The 23586-nt window shown below is 40.6% G+C and overlaps 1 non-coding gene across 1 annotated transcript; it reads left to right on the forward strand.

The window, feature by feature from the left end:
* The first annotated feature begins 22797 nt into the window (after positions 1 to 22797).
* On the forward strand, positions 22798 to 22899 carry LOC118492875. The gene has a single exon (XR_004894876.1). It is a non-coding gene; the product is annotated as a small nucleolar RNA R71 (small nucleolar RNA).
* The last annotated feature ends 687 nt before the right edge of the window (positions 22900 to 23586 follow it).

Below are 23586 nucleotides of genomic sequence, written 5' to 3' on the forward strand. Positions count from 1 at the left end.
GTAAATGATCAACACCTGATATACAAGCCCTTTTTAAAATTTTCACATTGCACCCAATGTAAGTAATGCCTCTATTCGTTTCTCTTGGAAACCATATCCCGGATAGGTTTTCTATTCGGGTTTTTCCAAATTTTCAATCTGCATATGCAACTTTCAATCTCTACGTATTTGTTGCATATTACTATATGAGCAATTAAATTTGAAATGTGCACCTGGTAACTGCTTACCCTAATGGGCTTTCTTGCGATTACTTATTTGCGATTGTTACGCGATGTAGGTCCTTGATGAGTATGCTCTTTTTGTCATATCTCGGACCGTTCCATCATCATACCCACAATTTGTTCAACTCTCGTCATCTTCAGACGCGAGTGTCCTTCAATTAAAACATTCACAAGAGTTAGTAATTTCAACTTCAATAATCGCCCGTATTATAATACAAGGCTTTTTCTACTATACGCGTCAACGCGCGTATTTTCGTCAACCGTATTAATCATTTTAATTGGGGTAACGTGTATCACACGATAGCCCTATGTGTTGTTACAACACTTTAGCATGCTAAGCTATTAACATACATGTACTTACCGGATTTGCGATCAAGCCTCGAACCGAACACTTTATTTTTTTAACCTTGAGCTCTGATTACCAACTTGTAACACCCTTGTTATTATTTTAAAGGTTTTCGTAAAATTAACGAAAATAAACATGTAATTACGATTGAGTATCCTTAGAAAATACGAGTAATTTAAAACTTTTACAAGTCATAAGTTATTTAACATAATGTGATCGAATTCGTCGTTTAAAATTTACGACGACGCAATGTGCGGAAGCATGAATCTTTATCGTGTTCGGTTCTTCGTTGAGCTTGATCGTCTTTCGGCATCCAAAATGTACCTACATTTCATAAACATGAAATGCTTTAGTCATACGGGAATTAAATCGTATCTAAACAAGTCCGGTAACGATAATGGAAAGAAAAAAAAATCCCAACGAGAATCTCTTGATCTCAAAAGACTAAATTTTAGGCTGGCCTCCACCGTAACTTACGGTGGCACCGTAAGTTACGGTGGCCACTGAAAGTCAATTCCCCCACCGTAAATCAGTGGGCAAACACCGTATCAATATCATCCCCACCGTAACTTACGGTGGCACCATAAGTTACGGTGGTCCCTGCATTCAGCATTTCCATTTTGCCGTTTATTGACACGAAAACTTTCGTATCTTTCAATCCGCTCGACCGTTTGACCTACCGTTTCCTCCTATGTGTTTGTAATTTGATCCCCCGTCATATGGAGTTAAAATCCAACATCCGGATTAACAAAATTTAAGACTTTTAAGTCTTCGGCTTATTACTCTTTTTACCAAATTTTGACCCGTTCGTGATTTCATCTAACAAACTTGTTTGTGGCCCTTGTTTCTTTTGTAAACATATTATTATGATTATTCCCTATTGCACGAGGTTCAAATCACGGGTTTCTTACATAATAAAATCTCGTTTATGCTTAAATGCTCGTTTTGACCCGTTAAGGGTATTTAGACTTATTTTAATCATGAAACGCTTTCATTCGATTCTAGCATTATTATACAACATTTCTTATCAAGTAATCTTCCACCACAATTATATTTGTGGTGGACTAAATGAGGTGATCTATATAATCCGAGTTTTTCTCGTCGGATTGCTAATTAACGACAAAGACTCATATAGAGTCATTTGACCAAGGGTTTACATCTTTCGCTTCTTATACTTATTCTAATTATTTATATGATCATAAAACTCGTTTCAAAACTACCTTTAAAGGTCGTTTGTCCAATTTAGCTTATAAGGGCGTTTTAATCCGTTTAGCTAATCATTTACGATGAAGGACTTTTGAAGGTATATTTGACCCATAATCCCTCTTTTAACCTATGATTTTTGTTTGAAAAGTCATTAAGCTTTCCAAACGCAATGTTCATTATTTTAAACATTCGGTTTACTTATCAAGTAACCAAATGTTTATTTTGACTTCTTTTAACACTCATCGAACCGCATATTCTAAATGAGTGTTACCCTTTTTCACATACCTGGCGCGGATCAATATATTGACCCATTTTTAATACCTTGCTTTTATAACCGCAAATCCATAATGTTGTTAATACTCATTTGACATTTACTCCTGAAATAATATAACTCGACAATAATCATTAGTCGTTATTGTCAAAAGGTGATATCTTCACCTTTTGACCGATTTGGTCTAAGTGACCGATTATGTTGGCGAGATGGTATTTATTACCATCTTATCTATACGACACGCTCCGGTTTACACCGTGCGGTCATTTCACTTATTGATCATTTCTTAACGCTTTTTAGCCTATCATGGCTTACGTCATATGGTGCCTTTCAAAACCAATAGTTATGGTCAACGCATGACCAATTTACCGTTTTACCCTTATTGTTTGTTTTGGTTTACCCTATAAGGTAATCATTCAAAAGTTTCATTTTCCATTTGTCATAAAATGATCGAATTACCGATTTTAACTCCTTTTAAACCATCAACATAGTTTCTTGTCATGTTCGACTACTTGTTCCGTGCGTCTACACGCCGGAACATCATACCGCAATTATGTGTTTATCCTATTCGTAACTATTACGATAAGAGAATATTCTAAAATATAAGACTAGTGTAAGCCATACTTACCTTACATCCAAATTATGCTTTTCCGTAATTCTTGCTTCGTTTGACTCGCTTCGTTCCCAAGCTTTCACCTAGCTTGTTAATTGTCAAACTATCATTGTAAATTGTAAGATGGTTAGATTAGTCATAATTATTCACGACTATTCCATCTCACTTATTTCATATGTCGAAACTACTATTCGACTTCATGATTAGTTAACTTAGCTTATTAAAGTTAACTACTTTAAATCACAAGGTTTACAACATTAAGTCTAAATCAACATAATAATTTGAACCCTTATCACTTTATATTGCGCGTAATCGCCATATCATTCAAATACGGGTTTTCGCTCTAAATTCAACACTTTAGTTTTCATTTAGGCATTTTAACAAACACCTAGTGTGCATAATTTTACGTATTTACTAACTAGTTCATAACTAGTTATCTTTACCAAGATTTACATCAACACATCCAAACCTCTAAGTCTGGTGTTCATGAACTACATCAAGAACTTATATCATAACCTCAATATTCATCACCCTTACATTCTAATCTGAGTGTTCATCATATTAACATAAAACCCACTTAGCACATAATAGGGTAATTACCAAATCCCTAGTTTTGACAACAATTCATCAACTTTCTACTAGGGTTTGTTTCTAAACCAAGATATAATCACAATAACACTCATAGATTCAACATTCATTCCAGAATTTCGATTATGATTGTCCATCATAATCTCAAAGTATCACCAAATAGCAAAATTTAACATACCTTGTGATCCCCATGACGAGGTGATCGTTTTTATGTCTTCATGCAGTGATTTGAGTCTTGATTCGAGCTTCAATTTGGTCATTTAGTGTGAACTAGGGTTTTGCTCCTTGGAGCACCCTCCTGGTCGATCAGAACACGCACACAATGTGTGTGTGTATTTTTTTTTGTTTTAATAAAACAAGTTTCCCACTTGTCCATTTTAGTCCCTCATGTTTTATTTTGATCAAATGAAGCTATATCTCATCATTAGTTACTTAATCACATGCTACTAACTAGGTTAGTTACTCCTAGTTACTTTAACGGGTTCGGGAAGTTATAACCCGTTATGTTTTAAGTCCCGTTAATTTGGCCTTTTTATATACTTTGTTTTCTCAAAGTATTTACTCCCTTTTTAATTAATATTAGGTTTATTTATTTGAGTCCTAATATTTACCGGGTTAATTTTTACCACTAACGGTATTTTACCCGTCTTTTAGTATTAACGGGGTTTGATTACCAAACCCGTTTTCGGGGTGTTACAAAAATGCAAACCACAGGGACCCAGATTTAAAAACTTTGAGATTTGGACTAAAATAGCAAAACTGCCCAAACCACAGGGACCAAAATGGCAGTTTACTCTTGAATAAAAGAAGCCTTCTTTTTATCTTCTTTCTACAACATCTCATACACTTCACTTTATGGATTATGCATTGTTCATACAGAAAGGTTACAGAAGTGTTTGTGATTTATTTATGAGTGAGAATAAAAGAAGCCTTCATTTTATCTTCTTTCTACATCTCGTACACTTCACTTTATAGTTGAGAGTTATGCACTGTTCATACAGAAAAGTTGGAGAAGTGTTTGTGAGTTTATGAATGTCACACCCCCAAAATCCCACACGCGGAGTACCACCGCTTGGAGGCGTGACTGACCAGGATCAAACCATCAATTATATCAAACATAGCATTTTATAGTAAACATAAGTATAATTGATGTTCAAAACCAAACGTTATATATGTAGCGGAAGCATTAAATGTAAAACCCAAATCATAAGTATCAATGTATGAATGTAAAAGTGTTTAATATGCATTCATATGTCCTTGTCCACAACGACCCGCTTCTCCTCTGGTGCAAGCTCCAAATATACCTAAGGTCCTGCAAGGCATGCAGCAAAATAATCAACAAACTAGTTGAGCGAGTTCACAGAAAGTAAGTTCTAACATGCATAAGTTATAGCTAGTGGGGGCTTCCCATGTTTATCCTGGCTAATGAGGGCTTCTAACTAACGGTACTTACTAGACTAACTTCCGACCATGTGTTCTTCTTTACCGAGAACAGGAAAACGTACAGGGTCACGTAGGCTTTACGTGACGTGCCCTTCCCCGAGGACAGTGGTACGCGTGGGGGCTACGTAGGCTTTACGCAGCGTGGCCTTCCGACCTGGAAGCCAGTAAATGGTATTGGGTACGTAGGCTTTACGTAACGTGTCCTTCCCGACCCGGGAGACATATGGCAAATATAATGGGTTACGTAGGCTTTACGTAACGTGTCCTGACTATTCTGAGGACGATGGTCTATAGTCTGGTATATGCGTAAGTACGAGTAATCATTCCATATTCAACATATCCAACCCAATTCCCAACCCGGGAATCCCATGCCTTGGCTGTGTGAACTCACCTTGGTTTGCTCGGCAGATACACAAGTGAACAGGTAGTAAGTAATGGTCAATCACGTCCTATCATGCATTTATTCAAGTCAGGTTCGATTCACGTATAGCACGTAGGGTTACACAGAGGTAACAAGTTGCAAGCATAAGTCATGGCCCAAACAAAACTAATCAAATCGTGCGAGTGGTAACCAATCCGTCCGGATGGCACCTCGTGCGGATAGCCAATCCGTGCGGACAGTCGGTCCGTGCGGATGGATGGGTAATTCGTGCGGATGGCCATTGGTCCATCCGGGTGGACAGTTCGTGCGGACTGACAATCCGTGCGGACTGTCAGCTCGTGCGGATGGTTTGCGGATGGCAGTTTAGTTCGTGCGGATGGACAATTCGTCCGGTTTGCAATCCGTCCGGATTGACAGTTCGTCCGGATCGGAATTCATGTGATAGGTCAGTTCGTCCGGATTAACAATCCGTGCGGTTGTTAATCCGTCCGGTTTAACAGTCCATCCGGATCGGGACTCGTGTGAATAGCATACTTTGTGCGATCAGTTTCATACAATCGGTTACAACTAATTAATGGTTTCCATACTTATCGTTTTATCGATTAACAAAATTCCAACCATTAAGCTAACACCAACAAGATCAAACCAGTAAAATTCACATGTTTATCAAGAACCCTAGATGAGCATATCCGAATTATCAACATGTCCGGCCGATCATCAAGCATGTCCGGCCGGTTAATCATTCAAATCAAAACATAACAAGGCCGATCCTATTAACCGATTTCATGCAATAGCCGATTAACAATTTTCATCAACAACAAACCCGATTATATAACCTGTCCGACCGATTAACAAGCATATCCGATTTATTTATATAACAATATCCGATCGATTAACAATTAAGTCCGGCCGATCCAACAGGTCCGGCCGATCGAACAAAGCTTTATCAAACATGTTATCATCAAATCGTATTATCAATCACCCAATTAACAAACATCAATTCAGCCGATTAACAACCAATTCGCAACATTGAACATGAAATCATTTAATCAATCAAAACAATACAACTTAAACACTAACCGATCGGTCGAGGGTGATCCGATTTGATAAGGGATCCGAGGTACGGCCGCCTTTGATTCGCGAATGAGAGGGAGAGAAAAAGAGAGCTAGGTTTCTTGTGTGTGTTAGAGTTTTGGTAACAAATGAGAAAACTAACTAAGTCCCTAAGGTTATTTGCGCATAGGGGGAGTGGGCCGGCCCATTCGATCGGGCTGCCCTTGGGCCGTGTATGTTGTGCAATCCGATTTAATAAATACAAACACATTAAATACGTAATACACGTAGCACATAATAACATATCATTTATTTAAATCAAAGCTCGTAATCATAACACGTTCACATACGTTACACAAGGTAGGTCTAAAGTCCGAGTTGTCACATTATCCCCAACTAATTGGAAATTTCGTCCCGAAATTTGGTATGCACTCACTGAGGAAGCTAGGTAAACTGTTCTGTTCACTGGTTTTCCTGGGGTGTCACATCCTCCCCCCGTTGATCTGGAATTTCGTCCCGAAATTCCGAAGTAGTAGCTTCAGCCTCAGTAGTGGTTGCCTGGTTCCCGAATAAATGGGGGTACTTTTCTGTCATCCTGTCTTCGCGTTCCCAGGTGTACTCTGGGCCACGTTTGGAGTTCCAACGAACTCGAACAAGAGGGATTCTCTTGTGTTTGAGGACCTTCACATCCCGGTCCGTGATTTCCACTGGTTCCTCGACGAACTGCAACCGCTCGTCGATAGTGAGTTCCTTAAAAGGAATAATGAGGTTTTCATCTGATAGGCACTTCTTTAAGTTCGATACATGAAAGACATTGTGAACTGCCCCGAGTTCAGCTGGTAGGTTCAACTTGTAGGCTACCTTGCCAATCTTTTCTATGATTTCAAAGGGTCCGACATACCGCGGATTTAGTTTGCCCCGTTTGCCAAAACGTACCACACCCTTCCAGGGTGAGACTTTCAATAAAACCCGGTCCCCGACCTCAAATTCCAATGGCTTTCTACGCTTGTCCGCGTAGGCTTTCTGACGGTCGCGTGCTGCCGCCATGCGTTGTCGTATCTGTGCTATCTTTTCTGTGGCGTCCACAACAATCTCTGGACCCGTGATCTGACTATCTCCCACCTCTGCCCAGCAGAGTGGTGACCGGCATTTACGCCCGTACAATGCCTCGAATGGAGCGGCTTGAATGCTGGTGTGATAACTATTATTATACGAGAACTCCACCAAAGGGAGGTGCTTTTCCCAGCCGTTGCCGAAATCGATGACGCACGCCCGAAGCATGTCTTCGAGAGTTTGGATCGTACGCTCAGACTGCCCATCCGTCTGAGGGTGGTATGCTGTGCTCATGTCTAGTCGTGAGCCAAAGGATTTGTGCATCGCTTGCCAAAGTTCTGACGTGAATCGTGCATCGCGATCCGAAATGATAGATGTGGGCACCCCGTGCCTCGAGACAACTTCTTTAAGATAGACGTCTGCAAGAGTGGAGAACTTATCCGTTTCCTTAATCGGCAGGAAGTGTGCAGACTTGGTGAGTCGATCAACTATGACCCATATCGTATCATTCCCACGCTGGGATCTAGGTAGGCCTGTAACGAAATCCATGGAAATTTCTTCCCATTTCCATTGCGGTATTTTAGGCTGCTGCAGTAGGCCAGCTGGTTTTTGATATTCAACCTTGACTCTTGCACAGGTCAAGCATTTTCCAACATACGTAGCAATGTGGGCCTTCATACTAGGCCACCAATAGGTAGTGCTGATGTCGTGGTACATTTTATCCGACCCTGGATGTACCGAATAGCGAGACTTGTGTGCTTCATCCATCACAAGTTCGCGTAAACCGCCATAAAGAGGGACCCAAATCCGGCCCGTTACATAGTAGGCGCCGTCTGCCTTCTGTTCCATCTGTTGTCGTGAGCCGCGTAAGGCTTCAGCCTTGACGTTTTCTGGTTTCAATGCTTCTACCTGAGCATCTCGTATCTGTGCTGGAAGGCTAGACTGAATCGTAAGCTGTAGCGCTCGTACGCGCCGTGGTAGAGTGTCTTTTCGACTAAGGGCATCAGCCACAACATTGGCTTTGCCTGGATGGTACTTGATGGCGCATTCGTAGTCATTAAGTAGCTCGACCCATCGTCGTTGACGCATATTCAAGTCCTTCTGCTTAAGGATATGCTCGAGACTCCTGTGATCGGTGTAAATCGTGCACCTGGTACCGTACAGGTAGTGTCGCCATATCTTAAGCGCGAAAACAACAGCTCCCAGCTCTAAATCGTGCGTCGTGTAGTTCCGTTCATGAACCTTTAGCTGACGAGAGGCGTAGGCAATCACTTTATCCCGCTGCATCAATACGCATCCCAGACCTTGTATTGACGCGTCACAATATACTACGAAGTCATCTGTGCCCTCTGGCAATGAAAGAATAGGTGCACTGCAAAGCCTATCCTTTAGATACTGAAAAGCAGTTTCCTGCGTGTTGCCCCAACGGTAGGTGACACCCTTCTGTGTCAGTAGTGTAAGTGGTTGTGCAATCTTCGAGAAATCCTTGATAAACCGTCTGTAATAACCTGCCAGACCCAAGAATTGACGTATCTCTGTTGGCGTACGCGGTGCAGGCCAGTTTCTGATCGAATCTACCTTGGATGGATCGACATGGATCCCATCCCTGTTCACCACATGGCCTAAGAAGTGGACTTCACGAAGCCAGAAGTCGCATTTAGAAAGCTTGGCGTACAGCTGTTCCTTCCGAAGGAGTTCCAAAATAAGACGAAGATGCTGCTCGTGTTCCTCCTGACTCTTGGAGTAAATCAGGATGTCGTCGATGAATACTATGACGAATTTGTCAAGATAGGGTTTGCACACCCTGTTCATAAGATCCATAAATACAGCAGGCGCGTTCGTTAACCCGAATGGCATGACCAGAAACTCGTAGTGACCATAACGAGTTCTGAAGGCTGTCTTGGAGACGTCCTCATCCCGGACTCTCAGCTGATGGTACCCTGACCTCAAATCTATCTTCGAATAGTAGCACGACCCTTGCAACTGGTCGAATAAGTCGTCGATGCGCGGAAGGGGATAACGGTTCTTCACCGTCACCTTGTTCAGTTCACGGTAGTCGATGCACATCCTGAACGTACCGTCTTTCTTTTTCACGAAGAGTACTGGAGCTCCCCAAGGCGAAGAGCTTGGTCGAATAAAGCCCTTTTCCAAGAGCTCTTGCAGTTGCTTTGACAATTCCTCCAATTCCGATGGAGCTAAACGATATGGTGCGCGAGCTATGGGTGCTGCTCCTGGAGCGAGCTCGATTTGAAATTCGACCTGACGGTGAGGCGGTAAGCCAGGTAAGTCTTCAGGAAACACCTGAGGGTAATCACGTACAACTGGTATGTCTTCCAACTTCTTTTCCTTTGCTGCGGCGTCTGTAACGAGTGCCAGAATGGCAGTGTGCCCTTTTCGTAAACATTTCTGCGCTTTCAAGAAAGAGATGATGCCTACCACTGCACCACTCTTGTCGCCTTGAACTTCGAGAGGTTCCTGACCCGAACGAGGAATACGAATGATCTTTTCACTGCATAAGATCTCTGCCTGGTGTTGGGATAACCAATCCATCCCAATTACGACGTCGAAGCTACCCAAAACTATGGGAATGAGATCAATAGAGAAGGCTTGACCGGCTAAGATAAGATTACAACCCTGAACTACGTGCGTGGCTTCTAGACTTTTACCGTTAGCTAACTCTACTACGTGTTTGGTGGGTAAAAGTGTTGGTGCACGTTTTAGCAGTTGACACATTTTCACAGACATATAGCTTGTATCCGCACCCGAATCAAACAAAACAGTAACGTAAATATTGTCGAGGAGAAACTTACCCATAACAACGTTGGGATCGTTCACTGCATCGCCTCGACCTAGCACAAAAGCACGACCACGAGCTTCATTGCCGTTGTTGTTGTTGTTCCCGCCGTTATTGTTGCCGTTGCCCTGGTTGTTATTGTTGTTGCGGTTCTGGTTCAACTGAGGGCAATCGCGTTTGAAGTGACCTTCAGCCCCACACTGGAAACATCCCCGGTTTCCACGCTGTGGCTGCTGCTGTTGCTGGTTCTGTGGAGCTGGTTGCTGAAGCTGCTGATTCTGATTTGCAGGACGAGGGCTCCTACAGTCTTTAGCCTCGTGCCCCATCTTAAGACACCTTTGGCAACGACCCTTGTTACACGGGCCGTGGTGATGCCTGTTGCAGTTGTGGCACCTAGGTTGACTACCCTGATATCTCCTCTGTCTGTGACTACCAGAGGATTGCTGACTGGGACTCTGATACTGGTCAGTCTTCTGCTGCTGAGCTTGAGACTGAACGGATGCTGAACCTTTGTTAGAATCCCCATCCCATTTTCTTTTACTGTCACCAGATGTAGCAGGAGTAACTGAGGTGGTGACGTTAGCAGTAGCATTAACACGCTTGGGCAGTCTATTCTGATCCACTGCCTGATCAGTGATACGGTGAGCGAGACGCTGGATCTCCTGAATGTTTTCGAGGTTAGCCGACGTCACGTGGCTTTGAATTTCTGGCGCCAATCCCTTGAGGTACAACTCAATGCGCTTGTATGGAGGATCCACCATAGTAGGACACAGAACGGCCAGCTCATTGGACCGTTTGGTATACGCTTCGATTTCCGATCCAACCATTTTCAAGTTATAAAGCTCGTCTTCCAGCTTGTGTATGTCTTCCCGCGTGCAATACTCACGCTTGATGAGCTCCTTAAAGTCGTTCCATGGGGTGGCGTTAGCAGCTGCCAACCCTAAGATCTGGACTTGGGCGTTCCACCAAGTCAATGCTATCCCTTCCAAAGTGCCGGTGGCAAACTTGACCTTGCGAGCCTCAGGGCACTCGCACATTTCAAAGACTGATTCTAGCTTCTCGAACCAGTGGAGTAGTCCCACTGCTCCTTCCGTGCCGCTGAAGGTGTTTGGACGACAGTCCATGAAATTCTTGAAGGTACACACAGGTTGTTGCTGAGCGGGTTGACCTGCTTGAGCGGCTGCAACTGCCGTAGCAATGAGAGCCTCTAGCTGGGCTTGTGTCATGTTAACTCGTCCAGACATGATCTTCATTGTAAAAAGGTAGCGTAGGTAAGAATGGTTCGCGAATAGGGCGATGACAGAAAAGCGTAGGCATATAGGTGTTCTCATGTAATCAAAGCATGTGTATCTAAGCGTAATGCGAGCAAGGTTCTAAGCAGTTCTAGCAAGCAGGCAATAAACATAAACCTTATTACCTAGGATGTCGAGTCTTGCACGTGGAGCGAAGCGTCGTTGTGGATCGTTGAGAGCACTGTTCTGGTTATAGTCCGGTTTTAATAAAACGTTTTCCCATATTAAAACCAAGTTCTCTATAACCAATGGCTCTGATACCAATCTGTCACACCCCCAAAATCCCACACGCGGAGTACCACCGCTTGGAGGCGTGACTGACCAGGATCAAACCATCAATTATATCAAACATAGCATTTTATAGTAAACATAAGTATAATTGATGTTCAAAACCAAACGTTATATATGTAGCGGAAGCATTAAATGTAAAACCCAAATCATAAGTATCAATGTATGAATGTAAAAGTGTTTAATATGCATTCATATGTCCTTGTCCACAACGACCCGCTTCTCCTCTGGTGCAAGCTCCAAATATACCTAAGGTCCTGCAAGGCATGCAGCAAAATAATCAACAAACTAGTTGAGCGAGTTCACAGAAAGTAAGTTCTAACATGCATAAGTTATAGCTAGTGGGGGCTTCCCATGTTTATCCTGGCTAATGAGGGCTTCTCACTAACGGTACTTACTAGACTAACTTCCGACCATGTGTTCTTCTTTACCGAGAACAGGAAAACGTACAGGGTCACGTAGGCTTTACGTGACGTGCCCTTCCCCGAGGACAGTGGTACGCGTGGGGGCTACGTAGGCTTTACGCAGCGTGGCCTTCCGACCTGGAAGCCAGTAAATGGTATTGGGTACGTAGGCTTTACGTAACGTGTCCTTCCCGACCCGGGAGACATATGGCAAATATAATGGGTTACGTAGGCTTTACGTAACGTGTCCTGACTATTCTGAGGACGATGGTCTATAGTCTGGTATATGCGTAAGTACGAGTAATCATTCCATATTCAACATATCCAACCCAATTCCCAACCCGGGAATCCCATGCCTTGGCTGTGTGAACTCACCTTGGTTTGCTCGGCAGATACACAAGTGAACAGGTAGTAAGTAATGGTCAATCACGTCCTATCATGCATTTATTCAAGTCAGGTTCGATTCACGTATAGCACGTAAGGTTACACAGAGGTAACAAGTTGCAAGCATAAGTCATGGCCCAAACAAAACTAATCAAATCGTGCGAGTGGTAACCAATCCGTCCGGATGGCACCTCGTGCGGATAGCCAATCCGTGCGGACAGTCGGTCCGTGCGGATGGATGGGTAATTCGTGCGGATGGCCATTGGTCCATCCGGGTGGACAGTTCGTGCGGACTGACAATCCGTGCGGACTGTCAGCTCGTGCGGATGGTTTGCGGATGGCAGTTTAGTTCGTGCGGATGGACAATTCGTCCGGTTTGCAATCCGTCCGGATTGACAGTTCGTCCGGATCGGAATTCATGTGATAGGTCAGTTCGTCCGGATTAACAATCCGTGCGGTTGTTAATCCGTCCGGTTTAACAGTCCATCCGGATCGGGACTCGTGTGAATAGCATACTTTGTGCGATCAGTTTCATACAATCGGTTACAACTAATTAATGGTTTCCATACTTATCGTTTTATCGATTAACAAAATTCCAACCATTAAGCTAACACCAACAAGATCAAACCAGTAAAATTCACATGTTTATCAAGAACCCTAGATGAGCATATCCGAATTATCAACATGTCCGGCCGATCATCAAGCATGTCCGGCCGGTTAATCATTCAAATCAAAACATAACAAGGCCGATCCTATTAACCGATTTCATGCAATAGCCGATTAACAATTTTCATCAACAACAAACCCGATTATATAACCTGTCCGACCGATTAACAAGCATATCCGATTTATTTATATAACAATATCCGATCGATTAACAATTAAGTCCGGCCGATCCAACAGGTCCGGCCGATCGAACAAAGCTTTATCAAACATGTTATCATCAAATCGTATTATCAATCACCCAATTAACAAACATCAATTCAGCCGATTAACAACCAATTCGCAACATTGAACATGAAATCATTTAATCAATCAAAACAATACAACTTAAACACTAACCGATCGGTCGAGGGTGATCCGATTTGATAAGGGATCCGAGGTACGGCCGCCTTTGATTCGCGAATGAGAGGGAGAGAAAAAGAGAGCTAGGTTTCTTGTGTGTGTTAGAGTTTTGGTAACAAATGAGAAAACTAACTAAGTCCCTAAGGTTATTTGCGCATAGGGGGAGTGGGCCGGCCCATTCGATCGGGCTGCCCTTGGGCCGTGTATGTTGTGCAATCCGATTTAATAAATACAAACACATTAAATACGTAATACACGTAGCACATAATAACATATCATTTATTTAAATCAAAGCTCGTAATCATAACACGTTCACATACGTTACACAAGGTAGGTCTAAAGTCCGAGTTGTCACAATGAAACTTTGTAAGTAAATACATTTTTCTCAATTAAGAACCTTTGTAAAGGTACATAAATATAAAAGATATGCTTATACCTGGGCCAAAATGATCCAATAAAAGATAAATATTATAAAATTTTAGTGGCAGTGTAAGTAAATACATTTTTAGTTATTTAACAATATAGAATTCAACATGAATCTACATTTTAAACGAATAACTAAAATAGAAAGAACAACAAAGAGTTCTTAATGGTTCTACTATTGAACAGAACTCAAGGATAGTGTGTTATTTAACTCGAGTCTCATACATAGGACTAATATATCATAGTTTCCACTGTAAGAACATGAGAAATATATGCCTCCATACGACGACGAATGCAATGTTGTATATCAAAGTGAACTTACAATGGCTTAATTTAGGGTTTACTCATTTCAAATGTTTTTAATGTCCATAGTAGATTTTGAGATGGCTAGACCTAAGAAAACACTGGTGTGTTTATGTTGAAGTACTTATTACGTACGACACGTGTTGTCAGATTCAGGTGTCAACTAACACAGACATCACCTGACCGCAGGTCTTAGAAAAACAAAAAGGGCATATTTAAACCCTCGTTTTTCCCACCAATGCTACAATGTCGCACGGCAAAACCCCAAATCCTACCGGATATGAAAGATTTAAACTAAGCCCTACTTTTAAGATTCTTTGGACCAATGGATGGTATTTAATTTCATTTGTTGTTCAAATTCTTAACAAATTGATCATCCATATAAAAATCTTAAAATAACTACTCATATCTATACTGAACTTTGTCTTGAGTGGAAACTAGTCACATAAATTTACGAAAACTAATGAAACAATAATTAGTCACCGCATGACATTTGTAGGTTTATGAATCGGATCAGATATACAATGCTATTAGGTGTAACTATGAGCAGAAGAATGTATAATCCAATTCAACACATACGACAATCACAAACGCGTGTAAAAAAACATTTCAGCACCAATTGATTAACAAAATCAAGTTTACAATTATTTGCATCTTACACACACAACTGAGAGAATTTGACTCTGAGGGTTTAGAAAAGTTATGATAAATGGCTTTATATAGTGATGGTTAAACAATCATCTCAATCACTAAAGCCCTGACAAAACTGTTTACATCCCCAAACAATTGAGTCAAGTATTTGCCTCAATCAGTAACTTAACATATTAATCAAAAGCAAACTATTCTAGACTCGTAATAACACCAAAACACCTAAGACCTAACGACCTACCATCTATAGACATAAAATGCATCTACAACATAAACAATGATCTGTAAAAGTTATTTTGATTTATACAATTTAATGAGCCTCATGTGATTAATATGTGGAAAGATTTTTTTTGTCAGTTATGAACAAAAATATCCAAGCACGAGCAGGCCTGCATAGATAATCAACATGCCTTCCTTCCTTTCGCGTTCGATACCTTTGGTTGTGTGGCCCCTGTGGCGTCCGGTTTCTTGAAGCGGGTTCAAAAGGCAGCACTTGCGCATGCGACAGTGTCGGTAGGACATAGTTATGTGTTTAGCCGAGTAGGATTTGCAATTCAAAAGGGGGTGGCGGCGCAGCTTGTTGCCCGTCTACCAACCCATGATTTGTAATTTGTTCTAACCTTGAATTCGTATTATAACTTAACACACGTTATGAACCTTTATTAAGGTATATAAATAAAAAGCCACAAAAGTCCATATCAGTTTACCTAGTTCCTGGAATAAATATAAAGAACACTATTGCTATTGGGTCACAAAAGATCCTCGGAACTTGCAAGTTAATACATACTAAGTTGTTTAATTAATACCAGAATTAAAGGAGAATCCAGATATATAAAAGAAGAATTAGATTACTACAACTGATCAAGAGTTACATTACTGAAGTTAAGGATTGTTTGTCGTATCTCAGTTAAAGAAGTAATATATCAGACTTTCCGCCATAAGAACACGCCAAATATATGCCGAACTACAATGAAAGTAATGATATATCTCGATTTCTTCTTTTCGGTATTCCCTTATGTGTTTGTGTCATCATTCCCCTTCTGATTCCCAATGTTCTGTATCTCAACTATCGGATATATATCGATTGTCGGATCTTAAGTGGTTCTGTCACTCCTTGTGATAGCTTTTACTTGAGCTTTGTGATTAAACCCCGTATTGCTTGGCAATTCTCCTAGTGGCCCTTCAGACATCTATTGGGCAACATTTTTCTCAATGTTGAGAATAGCACTTCTTTGTTGCTTCAACTCTGTTGGATTACTCGGGTTTGTTCGCGGGTCATTGGTTCGGCACATTATCGGGTTCGTAAAGTTATGAAAATGTTCAATAATTGTAGGTCCGTGTTTCGGGATCAAACCCGTGATTTTCATGATTATGTTCAAAGATGGAAGAGATAAAGAGATGATAAACAAACAACTTTGCATTAATCCGGTAGTAAAACATTACAAGTCGGCCCGATTACATGATAACCGAACTAATACCAAAGAAGTATACATCCAGGGAGAAATCAAGTGGTGATTTCTCCCGGTGAGGACTCAAACCTCCTATCACTCTCTAGCACACACTTGTGCTCTCACTCTTGTGTTGCAAATGACAAGGTGTTGGTATTTATACCAAACACAGGTTGCACGGTCGAAGGATCAAACTGACTGGTCGATAGATCATCTGTCGACCATCCAGCTTTCGAAAGATACACACATACCTCGAAGGATGCCATATCCTTCGAGGTCCATCTTCAACCTTCGATGGATATCTTTCGAGCTCATCGAAGGATCACAATCCTTCGATGCCTTATCCTTCGACACCAACATATACAACCATAATTTGTCTAGCAAACACACACGGTCAAACGAATAACCCTCTCGTTTGACCACTTCAAACGAGCGGGTCTATACACGTTCGAAAGACCGTTTCACTAACTATTACAAATTCAGCGTAAAATAATAACTAATCTATTCGACAAGCATCGGACACAAAATCTGCATCAACAAATTCCCCCTTGTCCGTTGCTGTCGAATGCTGAAAATGCAACTGCAATCATCGATCTTCAGTCAAGTAATCATCTTCTCTGTGTAAACAAATTCCCCCTTGACCGATGATCCAGGTAAGTAGTATCTTGATGCTCATTGTATAAAACTTCCCCCTCAGAGTACGCGCATCCGTGTTGAGTGTTGTGCAATTTCCTCAAAGGACTCAATTGACCGATCTTCCGCTGATCTTCCAATACTCCAACCGGCATTTGATAAGGGTTCCATTCTATAACAACTGCATCAAGTCTTGATCTTCAAGCATACTACATTGAAAGAGATTTCTGGTAAACTATCTTCTGTAAACCGTCTTTGTGGAATCGACCAAGTAATGCACTTTTCTGTGCAAAACATTCCACGCAGAACCCCCTTGTCTCACCAGAAAATCACAACCTCTACCACCTGTGATTGCGTTTAGAAATTTACCGAAGAAATTCAACATTTGAAAATTTTTATCCCCCCATTTCTTTGGTAAAATCTCTAAACCTTAACAGATTCTTTCCACTTCAAAGAAACTGTCGTCAAAAGTTCACCAATTCCCTCCACTGAGCGGAACTGTCATCAATCTTCATTGAATGTTCTCGGTTCCGAAAATTCACGAACATGACTTTCTTCTTTGCATAATCTAGTTGAATAAGAACGTCCCCTGGTACCCCGTAGGATCTGACTTGTATCCCCCCAAAGACCAAAGACTTTGTGAACTCGTTAGGACCGGTATAGACGTTCCAGGTTCATGCGTTCGTCTTCAAATGCGAGAATATGACAATAAACAAAATCCTTTCGAACATTTCCGAATAACCGGTAACAATCATAAATACTACTGATGCGCGGAAGCAAACATATCGTGTTGTTTTTGGCGCATAATAGTCGCGTTACCATTTTTGCCATTTGCATCGGTAACCGTGACTACCCCACAATTTTTCAACAATCAAGTTTTCATCATCTCCTGTTTTCATCATTCCGAATCATCCCGCGCGCTCCCAGAACCCATACGAATTTTGACCTTGATATTAGGAGCGCGATTCAGATCAACTCCGCAAATACCCGATCTCACTTTGCAAAGGTTCCCCGTCTGATCATCATTTGACACAACATACATCGACCCATCTTAAAAATAAAGCAAATCAGACCCTATAGAAACCAATTTATACTTGCTGCATATTATTGGCCCAATAAAAGCCCAAGTCACATTATATGCTTATCTTTATATCAATGGGTCTCATATGACTCACGGCCCACCATATGCCCAAAAATCAAACAACCCTATTTTAATCTTTTCAAGAATATTAACAGCCGACATATCATCTTCCATCCCAATAAGTAGTGTCGGCCCATGTGCTTCAATTATTGTTTATTGTTTTAATCGGCCCAATGCACCGCCCCAATAAGCCGCCCAAATGACTAATACATATTGTTTTCACGGTCCAATGCATCGCCCCAATAATCCAATCAAATTAGATTGTTTGTTGATGTGCACCGCCCATGTGAATTCTTTTAATTTATGTAGGCTCAATGGTCAACAACCCTCAAAATGCATGCTCCTTAGCCGACAGTCATATTTTCACTTTATCAACAGGATCCTTCTTTCGAGAGAGCATCACTTGATCCTTTGAATTACATAATGATCCTTCGAATTGTTGCCTGATCTTTCAGAAACAAAAGATAACCCTTCGAAGTTCTTTTGATCCTTCGAAAATGAATGATGACCCTTCGAAAAATTGATTTGACCTTTCGAAGTTGTTGTGGGTGGAAGTTGATCTTTCGAATTGAATGGTCTGACCCTTCGAAACCATCAAATAATCTATCAAAAGTTTAAATGATCTTTCAAAGTTTTGGATCTGACCCTTCGAGCAGTTAACTGATCCTTCGAAGTTCTTTACATCTTTCAAATTATGAAGATGTGAAGAACATCAAGAACACAGCAACCTGGGTAATCTGCAGATTCGATGAAAACGCTCGTACACGATTTTTGATGAAGAAAACTTGAAGATTTAGGAGAAAAACATAAAACCCAACACTCGTTTTATCACAGATCTGAATATTCGGGTCCAGATCTGAGTTTTTCTCATTTTCACCATTTTTACATCTTGAACAAAAACCCACAAAAATCACAGATCTAGAGCACATGTGACTTAGTAAACGGTTAGTTTTACTAAATCGGGCACCATGGCTCTGATACCAATTGTAGGTCCGTGTTTCGGGATCAAACCCGTGATTTTCATGATTATGTTCAAAGATGGAAGAGATAAAGAGATGATAAACAAACAACTTTGCATTAATCCGGTAGTAAAACATTACAAGTCGGCCCGATTACATGATAACCGAACTAATACCAAAGAAGTATACATCCAGGGAGAAATCAAGTGGTGATTTCTCCCGGTGAGGACTCAAACCTCCTATCACTCTATAGCACACACTTGTGCTCTCACTCTTGTGTTGCAAATGACAAGGTGTTGGTATTTATACCAAACACAGGTTGCACGGTCGAAGGATCAAACTGACTGGTCGATAGATCATCTGTCGATCATCCAGCTTTCGAAAGATACACACATACCTCGAAGGATGCCATATCCTTCGAGGTCCATCTTCAACCTTCGATGGATATCTTTCGAGCTCATCGAAGGATCACAATCCTTCGATGCCTTATCCTTCGACACCAACATATACAACCATAATTTGTCTAGCAAACACACACGGTCAAACGAATAACCCTCTCGTTTGACCACTTCAAACGAGCGGGTCTATACACGTTCGAAAGACCGTTTCACTAACTATTACACATTCAGCGTAAAATAATAACTAATCTATTCGACAAGCATCGGACACAAAATCTGCATCAACAATAATAAGCTGCACATTTTATTAAATGGACTCGTGGTAGAGATTGACCTGGTATTGTGTTGACCGAGTTCTTAGCAAGTGTACGTTGAGTGGATTAATGGTACCCGTTGGGCATCATAACAAATCAAGTATTTTACCTGTTATTTAGGATTAATTAGGTATTTTATTTATTAGTTATATATAAACATAATTATATTTATTGTGTGTATTAAACTTATACTTATTAGATATATGTATGTAAATGAACGGATACAATCGAATGGGTATGTTGGTCGGATAACACCGTTTCAAACAAGCGGTTATTCCCGCCAAACATAACTACTCACATAACCGTTCTTGTGTAAATGTATATATAGGTTTTACCGGGAAACATTACCGGTTACCAAGACATTCATAATTTCGATTACTGTTTGTCCATTCTATTCAATTTGACAGTTATAATCATGTCTTCCAATTATGTTAGTAATCCGCTGATTCGTGTCAAAACACCAAAACCCCATCATAATGAAGATAATGATCAACGGCTTCCGCCAACAAGTGGTATCAGAGCCGGTTATATTAGTGATGATGTTTTACAGCCGTCGGCAACCATGATGCCATGTATGCACTGCACTGAAGAAAATCGTGAACGAAAATGGATGCAGCGATGTTGTTACTATTGTAACAGACCAGGCCATAAAATCTCTACATGTCAAGAGAAGGAGAAGGATGAAGAAAGTCAGTTACTTCGTCTAGCGGTTAATACGGGTACGCAGAAAGATCAAGAAGCCGAAAAAGATATACAATCCGGTCAGAGACAAGAATTCATGGTGATCGGAACCGTCGACGGTGGATACTGGTCGGAAATATGGTATGTTAGTAAAATTTTCAAACATCACTTTTCTGGCAATATAGACATGTTTAAACGTATGAAAAATATGTCATGTGTTGAAACGGAGACGGGGGAAAACAATTTCTTCTTTATTAGAGGAATCGGTGTTGTTGATGTAATAACAGGGTCAGAAAAGATTCGAGTACAAAGTGTGTTCTACACACCAGACATTGATAGAAATGTCTTGAGTCTCGATCAATTAATGATTCAAGGATTTACGGTGAAGTTTATGGGTGATGTATGTAAATTATTTCCAACGTTTAGTGTTCGTGTATACAATAAAAGGAACAGTCATACCGGTTTGACGAAAGAGGAAGAGATCGGAGAATTAGAAAAGCAATATGTGGCTAGTAAGAATTCCGATCATGAGAAATTCAAAACAGAATTTCTAAATGAATACTTCGAAAATTTGAATATCTCGGCCAATGAACCAGACTGGAACATTCTGATTTTACAAGCAATGACCTTCAAAGACTTTCAAGATTGCAAGGCCTTATTGCACATGCTTGAAGATGAAGACTACGTCATAAAGTATAAATGTTATCTTGAAACTGCTTTCGATAACATGATAGAATGGTTTATTAAAGAAAAACTGGAAATTCATTCAAGACCGTTGCCGGCATATGCAACAAACAATCGGAAAGTGGGATTATTAGACCTGTATATGGCAGTAAAGAGAGAAGGGGGCCACCGGCGAATCACAGAGAATGGTATGTGGTCATAGCAAAAGACACAGGATTCGAGTATGAGGATGGTGAATACATGCGTCTAATATACGCTATGTATCTGGACGTACTTGTATACTACTACAAGTTCAAGGTAACGCAGGAAAAGGCAATCGGAATAGAGGAAGAAAAGGCGGTGGATCCCAGACAGTGCATGAGTGAAGGTGATAAGAAAGATATAACTGGTGCAGGTCAATCGGAAATTGCTGAATGTTCGAGTAGTTCTGGAGCGGTGGAGAAGGAAGTGAAACATTATGCCCTGTTTACAGATCAGGCAGATGCAGGATTACAAGAACAGTCGGGAGCAACTCAAGACATAGCTGAAGATCATTATGCATTTTATGGTGGCGGTGATTGGCATGGAATCAAGAAGCTGAAACAAAGGAAAAGGTTCGATTTCACAAGGGCAAAGAAGGCAATAACTGAAGCTAACTACAGTGTCATCAAGACCTCCCTTAAACCTAATTATGTTTAGGGGAGAGTATTAGTTATATATAAACATAATTATATTTATTGTGTGTATTAAACTTATACTTATTAGATATATGTATGTAAATGAACGGATACAATCGAATGGGTATGTTGGTCGGATAACACCGTTTCAAACAAGCGGTTATTCCCGCCAAACATAACTACTCACATAACCGTTCTTGTGTAAATGTATATATAGGTTTTACCGGGAAACATTACCGGTTACCAAGACATTCATAATTTCGATTACTGTTTGTCCATTCTATTCAATTTGACAGTTATAATCATGTCTTCCAATTATGTTAGTAATCCGCTGTTTCGTGTCAAAACACCAAAACCCCATCATAATGAAGATAATGATCAACGGCTTCCGCCAACATTATTATATGTGCATGTACCCACGTAGAGTTTTTGTAAGCCTATATATAGGCCTCCTTGTTTAGTTAATAATAGTGTGAACCCTTTTGCTTTTATCACAGCAAGTTTCCTTCCTTCTTTGCAAGTTATATCCACACACGTAATACATACATTCGTGAGTTTTTTTTAAGTGTGTGTGCTAGTGGGGCCTGAACCAACAAACTCATCTTTTGTCCTTGCAAGACAGTTATCATTTAACGCACTTTACTTCTCCATAAGTTCTTCAAGTTCGGATTTCCTCTCAGAAGCAGTGGAGCTGGCACCTTGGTTTTGTGGACGTGGAAGAAATTCGGGTGGTATTGGATTGCTTGAATCCTTCCAATTGAAGCTGCGTTGGTTTCTCTGCCCATGGTTTCCTGGTTTTCAATGAAATCCACTTCCTTGGAGAAAGTGTGTGATAAGCATTCACATGTGTTTAGCTGGTAAACACTCCACCAGCTGGGCTACTCCACAGGATCCACAAGTTGCTTGCGCTGCAGCGAAACCATCAAGTCGACTTGCCATTGCTCCTATTTTAGCTTCCTTGGATCTGGTCAGTTCCATGAATTATTGCTTTCTTCATGGTTGTGGGCCAATTTTTCCAACAGTGCATAAGCATTCACATGTGTTAAGCTGGTAAACACTCCACCAGCTGTAGTGTCTATTGTCTATTTTGCTTGAGTGAACAGAGCATTCCATGGTGTGGACCTTTTCTCAGCAATTCTTTAAAAGGTTCCCATGCTTCCCATAGACTCGTCATCTTTCTATAACACATGAATCATGTTCCTCAGGTTCGTGGTTCTTGATGGTTGAAAGTTTTTTGTTAAGAACATTTTGAACCATAATAGCCTAGGTGGTAACGGAACCTGCTGGCAAGGAGCCTAGCCATGACCATGCTTTTCCATGTAAGAAATTAAAGATACTTTAGAGCAATAAATGGTATTTAGTTTCATTTTTTTTCGGTGATCAAAATGTTAATTAGGTGAGCATCTCATATAAAAATATCCTAATGACCAAATCTACACATAACTATGTCTTGAGTGAAAACTAGTGAAAATAAATTATCAACAATTAAAGAAACAATTTAGTCATCACATGACTGGAAAGAGTGATCCAGAAAACTAATTTTTATTTGTACAAATTGCTGCACAACTTATTTTGATTTGCACAAATTAATGCACCTCTGGGGCCAAAAATGTAATGAAATGTGATTAATATGTGGTGAGAATTTGTGTTTTTTTTTTCAGTCATGAACCTACGTTAAGGTACACAAATAAAAAGCCACAAATGTGTTAGACGGATAATTATAAGCTAGATTATATTAATATTATTGTTATGTTAGTTAATTATTAATTAGCCTAAGTTTTATATGGCGGTTACAGCCGCTGATATACATGTATATATTCAAACGTATATTTGTTAGAAATATTTAAACTTAGTTATGTTTGTTATCTTAATTATTTATCCCAAACTTATAAGTA

The sequence above is a fragment of the Helianthus annuus genome, chromosome 5, assembly GCF_002127325.2.
Source record: "Helianthus annuus cultivar XRQ/B chromosome 5, HanXRQr2.0-SUNRISE, whole genome shotgun sequence".
NCBI lineage: Eukaryota > Viridiplantae > Streptophyta > Magnoliopsida > Asterales > Asteraceae > Helianthus > Helianthus annuus.